The 20,825-nt window shown below is 43.3% G+C and overlaps 1 protein-coding gene and 1 pseudogene across 1 annotated transcript in view; one reads left to right on the top strand and one right to left on the bottom strand.

Annotated features, from left to right (window-relative positions):
• LOC126109546 (translation initiation factor IF-2) overlaps window positions 1–20,825 on the top strand; it is a 719,414-nt gene that overhangs the window by 90,969 nt on the left and 607,620 nt on the right. The gene's annotated exons all lie outside the window — the stretch shown is intronic.
• LOC126109946 (5S ribosomal RNA) lies at window positions 4,145–4,262 on the bottom strand (annotated as a pseudogene).

The following is a 20,825-nucleotide window of genomic DNA, read 5'->3' as shown; positions in this document are numbered from 1 at the left end:
CCAGACTGTAGCGCCTAGAACCGCTCGGCCACCCCGGCCGGTTGCAGTGTAAGACTGCATGCCTTGCAGTCCTGTTAAACATGGTTGCAATTGGACCTTTTGTTGCACAACGAGCACCTACCTCCTCCCTCTGGGCAGCAGTGCCCGTGCTTCATAACGCCCCCAATGCTTGCGAAACAACGGTGAGAGCAAAACTCCTTCGTACTTCGCCCTCCTTCCAGTTTCGCAATGGTTCTCCTCCATTTGAAGTCATCAAGATACTGTCTCTGGGCCATTTTCTAATTAATGAACAACGCAACCACAGTGCACCATAACCGCTTTCTGACTGACATAAACTGTCTTTTCCTGTCCCAAATTGCGTGTTGTGGAGCCAGCCCCATTTGGCATTTGGCGCTGTGGTGACGCCGACCTCACGCCGTGTGACTGACTGAGTGACATATTGCTGCACTTCCGCTCCCTCCCACCGAGTAGCTTATATGAATACGGACTGGCGTACGGAATGAGAAGGGAAGCGACCTGGTAGAATTTTGCACAGAGCATAACTTATAGCTAACACTTGATTTAAGCATCATACAAGAAGGTGGTATACATAGTAAAGGCCTGGAAACAGTGGAAGGCTTCAGATAGATTATATAATGGTAAGGCAGAGATTTAGGAACCAGGTTTTAAATTTTAAGACATTTCCAGGGGCTGACGTGGACTCTGACCATAATCAATTGAACTATAGATTAAAACAGAACAAACTGCAAAAAGGTGGAAATTTAAGGGAATGGTACCTGGATAAAAATAAAGAACCAGAGGTTGTAAAGAGTTTCAGAGAGAGAATTGGGGAACGACTGACAAGAACAGGCAAAAAGAAAAAAATAGAAGAGGGATGGTAGCTTTGAGAGATGAAATAGTGGAGGCAGCACAGGCTCAGTAGGTAAAAATACGAGAGCTAGCAGCAATCCATGGGTAATAGAAGAGATATTGAATTTAACTGATCAAAGGAGAAGATATAAGAAGCAGGCGAAAAAGAATACAAACGTCTCAAAAATGAGATCGACAGCAAGTGCAAAAATGACTAAGCATAGATGGCTAGAGGACGAACGTAAGTATGTAGAAGCGTGTATGACTAGATACGACATACACGAAAATTAAAGAGACCTTCGGAGAAACGAGAACCGCCTGTATGAATATCAGTAGCTCAGATGGAAAACCAGACCTTAGGAAAGAAGGGAAATCAGAAAGGTGGAAGCGGTATATGGAGGGCTACACAAGGGCGATGTACTTGAGGGCAATATTATGGAAATGGAAGAGGATGTAGATGAAGATGAAATGGGAGATACGATACTGCTTGAGGAGTTTGACAGATCACTGAAAGACTTCAGTAGAAACAAGGCTCTGGGGTAGACGACATTCCGTTACAACTACTGATAGCCTTGGGAGAGCCAGCCATGACCAGTCTCTTCCATCTCGTGGGAAAGATGTATGAGACAGTGGAAATATCCTTAGACTTCAAGAAGAATATATTAATTCCAATTTCAAAGAAACCAAGTACTGACAGGTGTGAAATCATCCAACTATCAGTTTAGTATGTCACGTTTGAAAAATACTAACACTGGTAGAAGCTGATCTCGGGGAAGACCAGTTTGGATTCCGTAGAAATGTTGGAACACGCAAGGCAATACTGACCTTACGACTTATCTTAGAAGAAAGATTAAGGAAAGGCGAACCTACGTTTCTGGCATTTGTAGACTTAGAGAAAGCTTTTCACAATGTTGACTGGAATACTCTCTTTCAAATTCTAAAGGTGGCAGGGGTAAAATACAGGGAGCGAAAGGCTATTATAATTTGTACAGAAACCAGATGGCACTTATGAGAGTAGAGGGACACGAAGTAGAAGCAGTGGTTGAGATCGGAGTGAGACTGGGTTGTAACCAATCTCCGATGTTATGTAATCTGTATATTCGGCAAGCTTTAAAGGAAACAAAAGAAAAATTAGGAGTTGGGATTAAAATCCATGGCGAAGAAACAAAAATTTTGAGGTTTGCCGAAGATTTTGGTATTTTGCCAGAGACAGCAAAGGACCTGGAAGACCAGTTGAACGGAATGGCAGTGTCTTGAAAGGAGAATATAAGATTGAACGGAATGGACAGTGTCTTGAAAGGAGGATATAATATGAACATCAACAAAAACAAAACGAGGATAATGGAATGTAGTCAAATTAAGTCGGGTGATGCTGAGGGAATTAGATTAGGAAATGAGACACTTAAAGTAGTAAAGGAGTTTTGCTATTTAGGGAGCAAAATAACCGATGATGGTCGAAGTAGAGAGGATATAAAATGTAGACTGGCAATGGCAAGGAAAGCGTTTCTGAAGAAGAGAAATTTGTTAACATTAAGTATAGATTTAGGTGTCAGGTAGTCTTTTATGAAAGTATTTGTATGGAGTGTAGCCATGTATGGAAGTGAAACATGGACGAAAACTAGTTTAGACAAGTAGAAAATAAAGCTTACGGAATGGGGTGCTACAGAAGAATGCTGAAGATTAGATAGGTAGATGGGAGGGAGGGGGAGGGGTACTAAATAGAACTAGGGAGAAGAGGAATTTGTGCCACAACTTGACTAAAAAAAGGAATCGATTGGTAGGACACGTTATGAGGCATCAAGGGATCAGCACATACTCGAAATTGGGGCATGTAAGTAAATAACGGGCCAAGCACCAAAAAATGAAAATTTGAGTTGGAGGTGAAATTCCGCTGTGATTGTCAAGGCCAATGACACACATACTGACACAAGCACCAGAACAGCGGGAAACAGTGTTTACAGCTGCCACAAAGCGGCATTCGTGGCTAAGAACACTGTCAATGTTCAAATAATGAGTCATGTGCCAAGCCTCTGATAATGACTTAGTATTGGAGGGTAAAAATCATAGATGGAGAGCAAGAGATGAATACACTAAGCAGATTCAGAAGGATGTAGGTTGCAGTAATTATTTGGAGACAAAGAAGCTTGCACAGGATAGAGTAGTATGGAGAGCTGCATCAAACCAGTCTCTCGACTGAAGACCACAACAACAGCATATATGTTACGTTACTTTATCTAGCTGGTCCTGAAATGCTGATCATATGCATATCCCAGTGCTACTTCGACATCTGCTGCAGCTGCCTTCGTGGCACTGCAGGCTTTATGTCCAGGGTCGCTCACTCGCGGTGCCTGGCGTTAAACTGTCTGGCACACAGAGAAGTGCGGGAACGAGCGATGCGTAGGCCCCACCAGATGGTCTGAAAGAACTCGCACCCTCCCTCCTAGTGTGCGAGGCCATCAGCCGGTAATTGACTGGCCCGTGGCAATTCGCCATCGGTCGAGCCGCCGCCAGCTGTGCAGCTATTGCAGTAGGTGGGGGTGGCGGTGAGGGGGTGGGGGGGGGAGGCAGGCAGTTACCAGCAATCACTACACTCGGCCCCCACCTGGCCCTGATAGCAGCAGACGCCGGCGTCAACAGCCCCGCACCAAAACCTCTCCATTTACTCTTTCAATTCTCTCCCTGCGAGAGGTATTTTTTTCTCCACTACACTCGTATCTTCTTCCCTGCTTATTTCTTAATTGATTGCTTTCTGCATTAGTCTGATGTTGTTCTCCACCTACTTGTTTTGGATAACCTCGGGAGCTCCATGATGGTATCTGCCAATGATGGTGTTTTGTACAGGGTGCTACGGGTACCACCAAAAGAGATAAAAAGGGGGCAATGAATCAAGCAAATTATCTTAATGAATGTGGGTCGGAGAGCTAATCTTTTCTCCAGCACCATGTATGACGACTGAATATGTAACACCATATAACTTTGTCCACTTGGATTAAGACTATAGACAAACACAGTAGAGGTGTTCCACACATGCACTGTTCCTGCTTCAGTATATACACTGAAGCAGCAACAGTGGCTTTATATATATATATATAAATCACTCCTTATTCAGGCCACGAGTGGCCTACCGGGACCATCCGACCGCCGTGTCATCCTCAGTGGAGGATGCAGATAGGAAGGGCGTGGGGTCAGCACACCGCTCTCCCGGTCGTTATGGTGGTATTCTTGACCGAACCCGCTACTATTCGGTCGAGTAGCTCCTCAATTGGCATCACGAGGCTGAGTGCACCCCGAAAAATGGCAACAGCGCATGGCGGCCTGGATGGTTACCCATCCAAGTGCCGACCACGCCCAACAGCGCTTAACTTCGGTGATCTCACGGGAACCGGTGTATCCACTGCGACAAGGCCGTTGCCGTCTATATATATATATCCAAGTGGACAAAGTTTTATATACATACATATATATATATATATATATATATATATATATATATATATATATATATATATATGTTGTTACAAAAAGGTACGGCCAAACTTTCCGGAAACATTCCTCACACACAAAGAAAAAAAATATGTTCTGTGGACATGTGTCCGGAAACGCTTACTTTCCCTGTTAGACCTCATTTTATTACTTCTCTTCAAATCACATTAATCATGGAATGGAAACACACAGCAACAGAACGTGCCAGCGTGACTTGAGACACTTTGTTACAGGAAATGTTCAAAATGTCCTCCGTTAGCGAGGATGCGTGCATCCATCCTCCGTCGCATGGAATCCCTGATGCGCTGATGCAGCCCTGGAGAATGGTGTATTGTATCACAGCCGTCCACAATACGAGCACGAAGAGTCCCTACATTTTGTACCGGGGTTGCGTAGGAGCTTTCAAATGCGCTCGTAAATGAAAGTCAAGAGGGTTGAGGTCAGGAGAGCGTGGAGGCCACGGAATTGGTCCGCCTCTACCAATCCATCGGTCACCGAATCTGTTGTTGAGAAGCGTACGAACACTTCGACTGAAATGTGCAGGAGCTCCATCGTGCATGAACCACATGTTGTGTCGTACTTGTAAAGGCACATGTTCTAGCAGCACAGGTAGACTATCCCGTATGAAATATGATAACGTGTTCCATTGAGCGTAGGTGGAAGAACATGGGGCCCAATCAAGACATCACTAACAATGCCTGCCCAAACGTTCACAGGAAATATGTGTTGATGACGTGATTGCACAATTGCGTGCGGATTCTCGTCAGCCCACACATGTTGATTGTGAAAATTTGATCATCAGAATCGAGGAAGTAAGTACATACTGACGAAACTAAAATGAGCTCTAACATGGAAATTAAGCATTTCCGGACACATGTCCACATAACATCTTGTCTTTATTTGTGTGTGAGGAATGTTTCCTGAAAGTTTGGCCGTACCTTTTTGTAACACCCTGTTATATATATATATATATATATATATATATATATATATATATATATATATATATATATATATATATATATATATATATGAGAGAGACAATATCATGTGACCACATTCATAGAATGAAAACTGGCTGCACATGCACTAAAAAATAAATAAATAAACGTCTTATACATCCAAAAATCCCAGGCATGTTCCGAATACATTGAGATGAAATGAAACGAGTCTATGACATTGATGGCTGAGAGTCCCACAAGGGAGAGTTCGGCTGCTGAGTTGTGAGTCTCTTCAGGTGACACCACACTGAGTCACTTGCGTGTTGATGATGATGATATGGACAACACAACAGCCTGTCTGTGAGTGGAGAAAATCTCCGACCCCAGGAACTGAACTCAGGCCCACTGCAAGGCAGTCAAACACACTGACCACTCAGCTAAGGGAGGCAAACTCCAAATGCACTCACAACCATGCACAATACGTTTCTGGAGTTCATCGACACTATTGACAGGTCTGGGATGCACCAAAGATTTTAAATATCCCCACAAAAAGAAGTCGAATGGGATCAAGTCAAGGAACACGATATTGCGGAGGGACAATTGACACACTTGTCAGAGATACATCTTCCATATTCCTGAACAGTCAGATGAAAGTGTATCAGTTAACTATCATCCATGTACCACATACACATCCTTTGACCATAAGGAGGATCGTTGACAAATAATATAGCCATATACAGGGTTATTACAAATGATTGAAGCAATTTCACAGCTCTACAATAACTTTATTATTTGAGATATTTTCACAATGCTTTGCACACACATACAAAAACTCAAAAAGTTTTTTTAGGCATTCACAAATGTTCGATATGTGCCCCTTTAGTGATTCGGCAGACATCAAGCCGATAATCAAGTTCCTACCACAGTCGGCGCAGCATGTCCCCATCAATGAGTGCGAAAGCATCGTTGATGCGACTTCGCAGTTCTAGCACGTTTTTTGGTAGAGGAGCTTTAAACACTGAATCTTTCACATAACCCCACAGAAAGAAATCGCATGTGGTTAAGTCGGGAGAGCGTGGAGGCCATGACATGAATCGCTGATCATGATCTCCACCACGACCGATCCATCCGTTTTCCAATCTCCTGTTTAAGAAATGCCGAACATCATGATGGAAGTGCGGTGGAGCACCATCCTGTTGAAAGATGAAGTCGGCGCTGTCGGTCTCCAGTTGTGGCATGAGCCAATATTCCGCGGGCTACGCGTGAAACTTGCCCGCACGCGTTCAACCGTTTCTTCGCTCACTGCAGGCCGACCCGTTGATTTCCCCTTACAGAGGCATCCAGAAGCTTTAAACTGCGCATACCATCGCCGAATGGAGTTAGCAGTTGGTGGATCTTTGTTGAACTTCGTCCTGAAGTGTCGTTGCACTGTTATGACTGACTGATGTGAGTGCATTTCAAGCACGACATACGCTTTCTCGGCTCCTGTCGCCATTTTGTCTCACTGCGCTCTCGAGCGCTCTGACGGCAGAAACCTGAAGTGCGGCTTCAGCCGAACAAAACTTCATGACTTTTTCTACGTATCTGTAGTGTTTCATGACCATATGTCAATGAACGGAGCTACAGTGAATTTATGAAATCGCTTCAATCATTTCTAATAGCCCTGTACATTTACAGTGATGCAATGTTCACATGACTGCAATTCTGCAAACATTATATCAGGAAAAACATCCGTTTCAGGACCTATTTTTATTAGGATTATCTGCTGAACTGTAAAGAAATTCAGAAAGACCTGCAGAGGATGGACGTATAGTGCAGAAACTGCCATTAGCCTTCATCATAGCAGCAACACAACTGCAGCAGCCGACATAAGAATCCTGATAGAAAGTCTTCTCCATTTAGCTGCTGAGAATTTTTCCGGGTAGTATGGCCGAGGTCCATGGAACTCTTCAATCCCTGACGTTTCGTCCAAGGCTACGTTCGACATCTTCGGAGGTGCTCCTGGTTGTGCTGAATCTTGCCAACTGACGAGTCGGACGTCGGACAGCGGCCTAAATACGGTGGGAAGTACGCGTGGTCTGGATTTCACGTGACCTGGACGACGAGTTAAAACACCTAGAGCAGGCTTTTGAAAAGAATGGGTACTCTAGCAAGGAAATAAATAGAGTTTTGCGACCGAATAACAGGAGGCCTAAGAACAACGATAGGACACAGCTATGGAAGAACACGGTTCTCTACCTTAAATCAAAAAAGTAACGGATCAAATCCGCAAGATTCTAAGGAAACATGACGTCCGACCGATTTTCAGACCAACTAAGAAAATAGGCCAAACACTTCGTTACGTTAAGGATAAACGTCCCCCTCTGTCTGCATGTGGTGTACATAAGAGTCCGTGTACGTGTGGCAAGGTCTACATTGGAACTACAAAGACAAGTGTGAATACACGGTTGAAGGAACATAAAAGTCTTTGCCGACTAGGGAAAACAGACAAGTCAGCCGTGACGGAACATGCTCTTCAATCAGGTGATTACGTAGTGAAATTTTCGGTAACTGAAGTTTTATGTACTATGACGAACTATTATCACGGCTATATAGAGAAGCCATCAAAATATATAAACATGGGGTTAATTTTGATAGAGAGGAAGAAGTCACGAAACTCAGTGATATATGGATTGTGGCGCAACAGAATCGATGAGAAGTTTTTATCTTTGACGTACTATAATCGATAGTTAAAAAAATTTTTATCTCTGCTATCACGTGAAATCCAGACCACGCCCACTTCCCACAGTATTTAGGCCGCTCTTCGACGTCCGACTCGTCAGTCGGCAAGACTCAGCACAACCAGGAGCACCTCCGAAGATGTCGAACGTAGCCTTGGACGAAACGTCAGGGATTGAAGAGTTCAAAAATGGTTCAAATGGCTCTGAGCACTATGGGACTCAACTGCTGTGGTCATAAGTCCCCTAGAACTTAGAACTACTTAAACCTAACTAACCTAAGGACAGCACACAACACCCAGCTATCACGAGGCAGAGAAAATCCCTGACCCCGCCGGGAATCGAACCCGGGAACCCGGGCGTGGGAAGCGAGAACGCGACCGCACGACCACGAGATGCGGGCTGAAGAGTTCCATGGACCACGGCCATACAACCCGGAAAAATTCTCAGCAGCTGAAACATCCGGTCATGAAAGCCTTCATTGTCTTCTCCATTTAATCTTTCAAATTTCTTCCTGTAAGTGGTAATTCTTTCCTGCAATCCGCCTATCTTGTTCTCCATTCATTTCTTAGTTGATCGTTTTCTCTGTGAATTCGATGTCGCCTCCGATGTATTCTGAGTGGGTTATGTTGGAACCTCCATGAGACTGTTCATAGATGCTGATGATGATAGTATATGTGTGTAGAAACCGACGAGGATTCCTCAAACAGCGACCGTTTGCAGCCTGGCCCCCTCTGTTCGACCATGACACCCAGAACATAGACGGTACCGGCACGAACGAAGTGCTTGGGTGTATGATTCAAATGGTTCAAATGGCCCTGAGCACTATGTGACTTAACATCTGAGGTCATCAGTCCCCTAGAACTCAGAACTACTTAAACCTAATTAACCTAAGGGCATCACACTCATCCATGCCCTAGGCAGGATTCGAACCTGCGACCGTAGCGGTCGCGCGGTTAAAGACTGAAGCGCCTAGAACAGCTCGGACACACCGGCTGGCAGGATGTACCCAGTTCTTATGCAACCGTTAGCATTTATAATCTCTGCATAAATAACGTAATGCACTAAATAAGGGATCTTCTTGGATTCTTCATGTTCTCGGGATAGCAGCTGATCAAACAGTATGTACAGCAAACAGCAGTTTTATTAGAATCAGTTTTTACTTAATTATCTTTGAACTACCAGTTTCGGTAACTCACTGGTGCCATCTTCATGCCACAGAACATGTGAACATCAAGTAGTGCACAACGTTTGTGAGAAAAATATTGGGACAACGCTGTGAGCGATCTGCAATACTGTGTAGGATCACCACTCCAGATGCTCAGTCAGAGTTCAGCTCTGTACAGCCACCACGTGACTTTTGAGAGCGCCATTAATGATGTGTTTTTGTTATGTGTTACGAAGAAGGGACAGTGGAATTTAGAGCAACGTTATGCCATCAAGTTCTGTGTTAAAGTTGGGGAGTCCGCGAGTATTACCTTTGAAAATTTGAAACAGAATTGTGGGGAACGTTCCTTATCAAAATCATAATGTTTTTGATGGCAAAAATCAGTTTTGGAAGAGCGAGAATACTTTTTAAGATCGAATGAACAGATCAAAGATCAAAAGAATGCTGATTTGCTTTTCTGACATGAGGAATATCGTGCATAAAGAATTTTTTCTTGCCGGACAAACCGTCAACCAAGTGTTTTGCAAAGACTTTCTTCTTTCCAGAAAACTGAAAAATATCTTTAAAAAATGCGTCACTTTGGAACTCTGGAGAACATTCAAAAGAATATGATTGATGTTTTAAAAGACCTTACCAATTTAATCTTTGCAGGGCTGCTTACCAAGAATGAGAACAACACCAGTGTATAGTTCCCGAATGCTATGCTGCTATGAAGGGGACAATGTTTGAAAAAAAAACTTTTGTAGATAAAAAACCAGTCTCACTACTTTTATCACAAACCTCATATGTCTGCAGTGTAGCACAAGATAATAATACAGATAGAAAGGAACATCGGCAAATGTCACCACACTATATAAAATGTAACATAAATAGTTACAAAGAGTCAAATGTGTGCACAAACCACATTATATCGGTACATGTTCACATACTGGTTGGAATAAGGGTAAAGACTTCTAATAGAAACTACAAGAAACATTTCGAGAACACACACCGTTGCTTACCACTAAACTTTCTGCTTTTAAAGAACACCTAGAGATGACAGTACACAAGGTCGTTTGTACTGAAGAAATCTAGAGGCGAAGATGGAACGATAAATGTTTTGGAGGACAAGGAAATCTACGATCATTTGGAGAAAGAACATGTGAACCTTTTACATACGCCAACAGAATCAAAGGACAATTTCGTTTTTGAAGTTTTCATAATTTTTTGTGATTTTAGTACTGCATTTCTGATTGGGTTTTTTTATAGTCGACTATCTCGGTTCTCGTCAATATTTCTGACGAGTGTCGGAAATAAAACCTAGAAACAAAAATACAGAAGGTCGATGGACTTTTATTTTCTGTTTGGTCTACACGAAACCATTGTGGGTTGATTAAAAAATGAAAGAAGTGCTGCATTTCTTGCATCTATATTGCTGTACTCCACAGATGAAGTGCTGCACGAACATCTACAGTCTTTAAATTTCTACGAAATCTCTATCTTTAAAGTTTCGTCCGCTTCGCACCCTGTCTTGCATATTAGAACAACAGTTAATCACGCACGCAATGACAAAAGACGATCTTAAGTCAGGTGATTGGTACGACATCGCTACATACTACACAATTTGTTGTAGGGGCGGGGAGGGGGGGGAGGGGGGGGGGGAGGAGAGATCGGCTGTCCGTTCGTCCTACACGTTCGACGTCGCAAAAAGTAAAAGGCCGTCGGTAGGTCGGTCAGTTGTTCAAAACGCCCGGACATGTCCAATTTGTCGGTCCGTCGCTCAGTCAGTTGGTGCGTTTCTAGGACACTCATCGGTCGTATGTTCACTTTTTTCTCATAACGTCTTGTGTGTCTATGTGGATAGTTCAGGTTATAGCTCTTTTTTGCTCCACACATCTGCTGAAAAGAATTGTGGGCTTCTTCATGTTATTGTTTATTGGTTTTGTTGACAATCTGATTTTAGTCACGTTCGTGCACTACATTTCTTGCATATTTGGACCAGTGTATCACAGTTTCCAGTTCGTAGTACAGGATACCTTGTTATTCCTCTTTTGAGTTCCAAGTAACAAGTGTATCAAATTTGTCTGTTTGATCCCACTACTAAGTCCGATTATGTTACGTACTTGTCGTTCTCCTTACCCACAGATTGAGTCTGCCTGTTTAATTTGTTCAAATCACTGGTCCAGTGTTACGTTTTTTTAGGCACTCTTCACGGCTGAGCATCTTCTAATGGCACACAGGTACTATCTTGGTGTGTAGTTCGTTACATTTTGAGTAGTTTGGCTTGTTGCTACTATAGTGCCTTCTTTCCGCTCTTAACCTGACTACTGATATTCTGTTACCAGGCTTTATAGCATGGCGCTCCTGCTATAGTCATTCTAGTGAATATGGTGTATCCAGCCTTTTACGTAAATAGTACGCAGTATAGTTCCAACTGTGCGACTTTGCTCTCCAGCACAACACTACCGACTTTTTAAATACGTATATCGTTTATCGGCGTGTTTCGCCAATAGATTTTCAGTTTGAGTTTTGTTTCAACTAATAGGTAGGGTATTTATTGTTGCTGACTGCCACTTACGATGTGCGGTTTGTTACAGGGTGTATTTCGTGGCTGTAAGATTTCTTTCCATCCATACACAATATGGAAGGGTTCTGTTACGTTGTACTTATCACGTTGCCGGTATTACGGCTGCTAGAGGTTTGAATTGAATTCTGTGCGGCTATTTTTGTAGTGAGAATTGTTAGCGTTGTTTGTTAAAAATATTACCGTCTGGTTCAGAGACGCGTGATATATGGTGTTACCTGCTTCATTACACACCTTAGGTTTTAATCCTGTTCGCGTATCCCATTGTTAAGGAGCTTCTGTGATTTTTAAAATACATTTCCATTTTATAGTTGGTTTTGCACAATATGGCAATTTTATCTTCGATCTTGCCTCACTACCAGGGTGTGATTGACGTACGGCTTGGCTGATTAGGTTTACTATTTACACTAGTTAGACATTTTGCTCGTATTCGATGATTTATCTTTTCATGCTCACGTAAGTAGTTCCTCTTCTACTGCCATAGTCATGTAATGGTATGCACATATCTTGCATACCCACAACTCCATTCTTTCTGTTGAAAAAAATACCTCGTCGCTTAAATTTCTAGGAAACATCATATGTATGACACTTCGTTTCCGAAGTGAGATGGTAATTTTATGATCATGTTACAAAATTGTAACAGTGTTTTGAGTGATTTACCAGTCCGTTTACTAAGTCTGGGGCCTCTCGTTAGCTCACACTTAGTATTTTTTCCTCCGTTGAGTTCGGATCACTCTATTTGGAAAATGTGTTTAGCCTATGACTATTAGTCTGCTATATGGTTTCCAGAGTTCCTCCACATTAGTTCATTGTTTACCGGCCCCCGCGTGACAATATGACTACTACTGTGTTTAGCGCTGAATACGTTTTCTTTGATAGTATGACTGTTGTTTCAGCTATCTTCATGAGTGGCGTCTAATACCTGGGTGACAGATAACTAGCACCATGATATACTTCACGATTCGTAACTTTACGTCTAACATGAGGAGTGTGGTTTTCTTTTCAGAATTAATATTGTTTCTATCCATATGACTTGAATGTGTCTTAAATTCTGTACTGTTCAGGTGCGATTAGGACTCGCACCATTAGGGTTACGTGCGAACTTAATTATGTACGTCCATTCCTGAAACCGAGAATCTTGACCTTTTTTGCGTGTCGTTAATACTGGCAAGGTATCGGTCCCAGAGATTCCAAGATTTTCGAGAATGTTTTAATTTCAGTTGTATAAAAGTAACGTAGTCATGCAGAAGGCAGGAGACCATTTGTATAATAATCAGTTCTCCATTCTGCCTGACGCGTCATATGACCATTGAAGTCATTCCTATCCTGATGTTTGACTTTTACCATTGTGACCCAATCACCCTAAACTACTGATTGTTTTAATTTTAAGTTTGACGTCGGATAGCAGATGAAGAAAAAATTTTACATGTGATGCAGTTACAAATTCACAATTTTCGAATTTTTACCATCGCTTGTACTCTGAAGCATCGCTTCTTGCCAAATTTCATGGTCTGAGGGAAGCATCCTGTACCTTTCGATGTGTGAGTTTGCAAGCATCAAAATATGCTCATTTCATGCATTTGAGTTTTTTTCCTATTAGATACCTTACGTCTAGTGTGTCAGTTAATTGATGCCAACCAGTATGTGAGCACGTTCGATTACAGCGCGGTTTGTGTGCACTTCAACTCTCTATATCCCTTTTTTTTACATTTTGTAGCAACCTTGACTAGTCTCGGTGTGTGTCTGTATCACCACATTGTGTTGTACACGAGACACACTACGTTGTATAGTTGATGCTGTAATGTACAAGGGCCTGCGGATGGCACCAGTAAACTGCCGAAACTGGTACTTAAAGGAAATTCAATAAGAACTGATTGAAACAGGGCTGCTGTTTGGCTTTTGCTTAACTTAAAGTAAGGTATCGGTTGAGTGTGTGCATCCTGAGACACGAAGGAATTGTCAATATGCTAATGGAAGAAAATGTCGGAGTTAAAAGTTGTAGAGAGAGAGAGAGGTAGAGAGAGAGAGGTAGAGGTAGAGAGAGAGAGGTAGAGAGGTAGAGGTAGAGAGAGAGAGGTAGAGAGGTAGAGGTAGAGAGAGAGAGAGAGAGAGAGAGAGAGAGAGAGAGGTAGAGAGAGGTAGAGGTAGAGAGAGGTAGAGGTAGGGAGAGGTAGAGGTAGAGAGAGGTAGAGGTAGAGAGAGGTAGAGGTAGAGAGAGAGAGAGAGAGAGAGAGGGGTAGAGAGGTAGAGAGAGAGAGAGAGGGGTAGAGAGAGAGAGAGGGGTAGAGAGAGAGAGAGAGAGAGGGGTAGAGAGAGAGAGAGAGAGAGAGAGAGAGGGGTAGAGAGAGAGGGGGGTATAGAGAGAGAGAGAGAGAGGGGTAGAGAGAGAGAGAGAGAGGGTAGAGAGAGACAGAGACGGGTAGAGAGAGGTAGAGAGAGAGAGGGGTAGAGAGAGAGGTAGAGAGAGAGAGAGAGGTAGAGAGAGAGAGAGGTAGAGAGAGAGAGAGAGAGAGAGAGAGAGAGAGAGGTGTAGAGAGAGAGAGAGGGGTAGAGAGAGAGAGAGAGAGAGAGGGGTAGAGAGAGAGGGGGGTAGAGAGAGAGAGAGAGAGAGGGGTAGAGAGAGAGAGGGGGGGGGGTAGAGAGAGACAGAGAGGGGTAGAGAGAGGTAGAGAGAGAGAGAGGTAGAGAGAGAGAGAGGTAGAGAGAGAGAGAGAGGTAGAGAGAGAGAGAGGTAGAGAGAGAGAGAGGTAGAGAGAGAGAGGGGTAGAGAGAGGGGTAGAGAGAGAGGTAGAGAGAGAGAGAGGTAGAGAGAGGTAGAGAGAGAGAGAGGTAGAGAGAGAGAGAGAGAGAGAGAGAGAGAGAGAGAGAGAGAGAGAGGTAGAGAGAGAGAGAGAGAGAGATAGAGAGGGAGAGAGAGAGAGAGAGAGAGAGAGAGAGAGAGAGAGAGAGGTGTAGAGAGAGAGAGAGGTAATGAGAGAGAGAGGTAGAGAGAGGTAGAGAGAAAGAGAGAGAGAGAGAGAGAGAGAGAGGTAGAGAGAGAGAGAGAGAGAGAGAGAGAGGTAGAGAGAGAGAGAGAGGTAGAGAGAGAGAGAGAGAGAGAGAGAGAGAGAGAGAGAGAGGTGTAGAGAGAGAGAGAGAGGTAATGAGAGAGAGAGGTAGAGAGAGGTAGAGAGAAAAAGGAGAGAGGAGAGAGAGAGAGAGAGAGAGAGGTAAAGGTAGAGAGAGAGAGATTCGGCTATAACAAGAGGGTTCAGATCAGCGTGGGGTGCAGTAGTTACGGACAGATGCAGTGGCTATCGGTGGCGCGGACAGCGGCACCGAACCAGTGTACGGACTGACGACAACATCAAGACGACGACGCCTTCGTGACGTAACACCCGCTGTTGGCTGCTTGTGAAAGCTTGAAACGAAAGCTCTTATTCCCTACTGATATTTTCCCCTTTCACACTGAAGAGCCAAAGAAACTGATACAACTACCTAATATGGTGTAGGACCCCCGCGAGCACGCAGAAGTGCCGCAACACGACGTGGCATGGACTCGACTAACGTTTGAAGCGGTGCCGGAGGGAACTGACAACATGAATCCTGCAGTGCTGTCCATAAACCCGTAAGAGGTAAGGGGGTGGAGATCTCTTTCAACACGTTGCAAGGTATCGCAGATACGCTCAATAATCTTCATGTCTGAAGAGTTTGGTGGCCAGCAGAAGTGTTTAAACTCAGAAACTCAGAAGACTGCTCCTGCAGCCACTCTGTAGCAACTCCGGAAGTATGAAGTGTCGCACTGTCCTACTGGAATTGCTCAAGTCCGCCGGAATGAACAATGCACATGAATAGATGCAGGTGACCAGACAGGATGCTTACGTACGTGTCACCAGTCAGTCATATCTAGACGTATCAGGGGCTCCATATCACCCCAACTGCACACGCCCCACACCATTACAGAGCCTCCACCAGCTTGAACAGTCCCCTGTTGCCATGCGGGGTCCACGGATTCATGAGGTTGTCTCCATACCCACACACGTCCATCCGTTCGATAAAATTTGAAACTAAACTCGTCCGACCACATAATGTGTTTCCAGTCATCAACAGTCCAGTGCTGGTGTTGAAGGGCACAAGCGAAGGGTATAGCTTTGTGTCGCCCAGTGATCAAGGGTACACGAGTGTGCCTTCGGCTCCGAAAGCCCATATCGATGATGTTTCGATGAAGGGTTCGCACACTGACACTTGTTGATAGCCCAGCATAGACATCTGCAGCACTTTGCGGAAGGGTTGCACTTCTGTCACGTTGTTCCCGTTCTTGCAGGATCTTTTTCGGGCGGTAGTGATGTTGGAGAGTTAATGTTTTATCGAATTTCAGGTATTCACGGTACTCTTGTGGAATGGCCGTACAGGATAATCCCCACTTTACCGCTTCCGTCGTTCGTGCGCCGACTATAGCACCACGTTCAAACTCACTTAAATCTTGATAACTTGCCGTTGTGGCAGCAGTAACCGATCTAATAACTAACTGCACAAGACACTTGTCTTAAACAGGCGCTGCCGACCACCCCACTGTATTCTGCCTGTTTACGTATCTGGGTTGGGTTGTTTGGGGGAAGAGACCAAACTGCGAGGTCATCGGTCTCATCGGATTAGGGAAGGATGGGGAAGGAAGTCGGCCGTGCCCTTTCTAAGGTACCATCCCGGCATTTGCCTGGAGCGATGTAGGGAAATCACGGAAAACCTAAATCAGAATGGACGGACGCGGGATTGAACCGTCGTCCTCCCGAATGCGAGTCCAGTGTGCTAACCACTGCGCCACCTCGCTCGGTGTTTATGTATCTCTATCACACGCATAAATATACCAGTTCCTTTGGCGCTTCAGTATATTTCAAGCAACTCATCCGGAACCTTGCGCTAGTTAGCGGTAACTCCTATGCGCGCTGCGTGTACAACATTCATGGTGTTTTGTGTACTTTTACATATTACTTTTTATACTCTGAGCTCCTGATACGTGACTAGAACGCGGCGTGTATTCCACCGTAACGCTCTCGTTACTTCTGTGTATGGCTCGCTGGACTAAACTCTAGGCGAATGCGAACCTGGATGTCCTAGATGCTTTTCATCCACCTACTGCTAATGATGTTTCGCTGTGTTTCGTCGAAACACAGAAGTCCCCCGCTCTCTTACGCTTAAAAAAAGTTAACACAGCGACATTAACAAATTCTGGAGGCGGTCTAGTTCAATGACTACACTCCACTACATGCAACGTAGTGTCCAACTAAGAGACGAATTGGACATATTCCTTGTACGATAAAATTCTATCAAATTCTCAGCAACATTTAAGAAATTAAAATTTCAATTCTCAAATCTCCTTTGTTTCGGGAGGAAGGCACATTGTTAGTCATTATCTAATCATTGAATGGTAAAGTTGGTTCTGATGTAAAGCAACACACTTCCGGTTGCCACATAAAATTGCTTGACATTATGTAACTTTCCACATTCGAACTTTTCACTCGTATTTACTTTCTGGGATTCCGTGCCTCAGTCTGTAAAAACGGAACTCTCACAAGATACCTTTGCCGTCCACTGTCTGACTGTCAAGAACTCTCTTCACATATTAAGGTCTGTAAACCTTCCTGGGTGTAGAAATTTAAGGTTCTAGGGAAATGCAGTCAAACGATGTGGCCAGTTACGTCACATACTTTGATAACTGAAAACTCACTCATCAGAGCCTAGGGTCTATATGTTCCATTGACCTATAATTACGAAATTTGGCAAGAAGCAAGGTTTCACAGTACAAGTAAAGGAAAAGAAACCCGATAATTGTTATTTTATAATTAAGCCATATGAAAAATATTTTTTGTAATTTTTCATTAGTCCATCCATCTGTTAAGACCTTTTTTCCATATCAAGTTGAAATTAATTTCACATACTAAGCTCTTTTGTACCTTGGCGATGTAAATAATGTAAGTAAGCTAATGCGATGAAAACATTAGGCCCTTTATGTTACATATTTCCATACTCGCTCATAAAACCCTGTAAGTCATTTCCTGTTGAATTGTAATCATGAAATTTAGCAAGAAGCAGGGTTTCACAGTACAAGAAAAAAATATTTGAAAGTCGTTAAATTTTAGTTACATCACATAAAAATATATTTTACCGAGCGAGGTGGCGCAGTGGTTAGACACTGGACTCGCATTCGGGAGGACGACGGTTCAATCCCGCGTCCGGCCATCCTGATTTAGGTTTTCCGTGATTTCCCTAAATCACTCCAGGCAAATGCCGGGATGGTTCCTCTGAAAGGGCACGGCCGACTTCCTTCCCCATCCTTCCTTAATCCGATGAGACCGATGACCACGCTGTCTGGTCTCCTTCCCCAAACAACCAACCAACCAAAAATATATTTTGTCGCTAGAACAGACGTTGCATTCAACATCAGTCAAAAACGTAATAGACGAACAGTACTGAATGGAAATACAGAATTCAAGTTGTAGTCACGTCTTAGTAAGTAAATATATGGCATCTGGACGATTTTATGAGAAATACAGCCGAAAGGGAAATTACACTACGTGTTGCAAAGTATGTCTAAAAAGAAATACTAATTATTTTTATTTCTTTTCTTAGTCTGCCTGAAGATTTCGCGTTTGTCTCTTATAAATTACCGGCACCACTATCGCCATGTACTAGATGTCATGTCAGAACTACCACCTACTCGCAGTGACATAATATGTTTTCTGCGGAGTCTAATGTGAGAATAAGACGCAACTTTTTGATACCTTAGTTGAAAAGCATTCAGGAACAACTGAAGTATCACAAGGCTCAAACACCTAAACAGAGGTAATTCGTTACACACTTGTATGGTGTCCAGATTTTTTTTACAGACCTTACATGAGCTTGATCCATAACGACAGTCCGATACAGTATGAGATCCTCAGAAAATAATACATAAACAAAAGGTAACTGCAATAATCTCATGTACAGAAACTAAGAAATAATATCTACAGGGACATGAATAAATAAGCCAAAGTGAAACGCATTTTGGAGACGAACTGAGCAGGTCGTTAATGGCATCGGAAAACCCCACTTAACAAGAGAACGCCGAGCTTCAGCGAAGAAAGGGATAAGGCCCGAACAGTACATTTTTCCTTTTAATGTAAATACAGCCGGGACCAAGAGTAAGTGTCTGCGACCCAGCAAGAAAAATAAAATTCACTTCTAATGCTACAGCGATTGGCTGAATCCATACTCGCTGATAGACGCGACACGGTGGGGAGATCCCCATTATAGAAAAGCATTTTGAGAAGTAAAATTTCGAGATATATCTCTATGAACAAGTGAACAAGTGTGTGGAAAATAGCGAGGGCACTGAGAACTTTACTTGCTGAGAAGTGTGGATGATACGCTTCACTTATTGTGGTGACAGATAGCAAAGAGGTAGTCAATTATTCCTGCGGGTATTTTTTGGGCAAAGAAATTGTGCATGTCGCTCTAACACTTGGCAAGTTGTGCAATAGCCATTATTTTGATTAGGGAAAAATTTACGTTCTATTGAACACAAGAAAGTTGAGCCTGAGTGAATTCAGTCAAGACCAGAGTAGGGAATCAGTTTTTCAGGTCCAGCACAGAGACAATGCTGTTGCAGATGCCACTTGGTGAAGTGCCATCGTGCATTAGGCCGCAGTAAATGTAGAGTCGAGATTTTGCTCACTCCAACTTGCATACGCTTTGACCATTGAATATCAAACCGAGCGAGGTGGCGCAGTGGTTAGTACACTGGACTCGCATTCGGGAGGATGACGGTTCACTTCCGTCTCCAGCCATCCTGATTTAGGTTTTCCCTAAATCGTTTCAGGCAAATGCCGGGATGGTTCCTTTGAAAGGGCACGGCCGATTTCCTTCCCCATCCTTCCCTAACCCGAGCTTGTGCTCCGTCTCTAATGACCTCGTTGTCGACGGGACGTTAAAAAACACTAACCTAATTGAATATCAAAAGCTACGATACTAACCTACCCTCACATTGAGTATCTGAGTTTTTTCATTGGTTCAAGAAGTAAATTTATTCTCCACAAACTCAGTGCATTGACCAGAGACGATATCGTAGATGTAAATGAGCTGATAAAGATTTTAATCATTCTTTCCCGTGATAAAAATTTTTTCATATGTAGAGATGATATTAATAATCGCCAGTTCCAATGTGCAAGAGTTAAATATTTTGTTATGGAGCATCAACAGTAATTGAACATGATTTTTGTATATCACTTGACCCCTGAAAGTTGATAAATTATATGTAGAATAAAAAAAAGGGAATAACTGATTTGTCTTTCTAGAATAGACCCCAAACTTTCACTTTTATTCATTCATGCATTCTAGTTAAATGACAGCAGCGTATCTAATGATTTTTGTTACGATCTGTGCATATTAGCTGCCTTACAGGTTCATATTTCCATAGAATGTCTGTTCAACACCCTGGGCTTGAGAAGACAGTTCAGATGTTTTGTCCAATTGCATGCTAAGTGGTAAGCTAAGTTTTCAAACGTGAGTCCTCTTGCTGTGCAGATACAAAGTGCGGACAATCTCAAACACAGAAGTGCCAAAGAAACTGGTACAGGCACGCATATTAAAATACAGAGATACATGAACAGGCAGAATACTGCATTGCAGTGGGCAATGCCTGGATAAGACAAGAAGTGTCTGGAGCGGTCGTTAGATCGGCTACTGCTGCTACAGTGGCAGGTTATCAAGATTTGAGTGAGTCTGAACGTGGTGTTATAATTGGCGCATGAGCGATGGGGCACAGCATCGCCGAGGTAGCGATGAAGTGGGGATTTTTCTATAAGTCTGTTTCATGAGTGTGCCGTGAATATCAGGAATCTGGTAAAACATCAAATCTAACATTGCTGCAACTGGAAAAAAAACCCTGCAAGAGTGGTACCATTGATGACTGGAGAGAATCGTTCAACGTGACATAAGTGCAAGCAATACGCAAATTGCTGCAGATTTCAGGGCTGGATCATCAACAAGTGTCAGCGTGCAAACCATGCCTGTGATGCCTTGCAACTTGCTGTTGAGAGGAGATCTGCACCCCTCGCACTGTTACAGATTTATGGACAGGCCTGGAGTAT

This window comes from Schistocerca cancellata, chromosome 12 (genome assembly GCF_023864275.1).
Source record: "Schistocerca cancellata isolate TAMUIC-IGC-003103 chromosome 12, iqSchCanc2.1, whole genome shotgun sequence".
NCBI lineage: Eukaryota > Metazoa > Arthropoda > Insecta > Orthoptera > Acrididae > Schistocerca > Schistocerca cancellata.
Note: the sequence above shows the minus strand (reverse complement) of the source record. Positions and strands in the feature narration are given on the sequence as shown.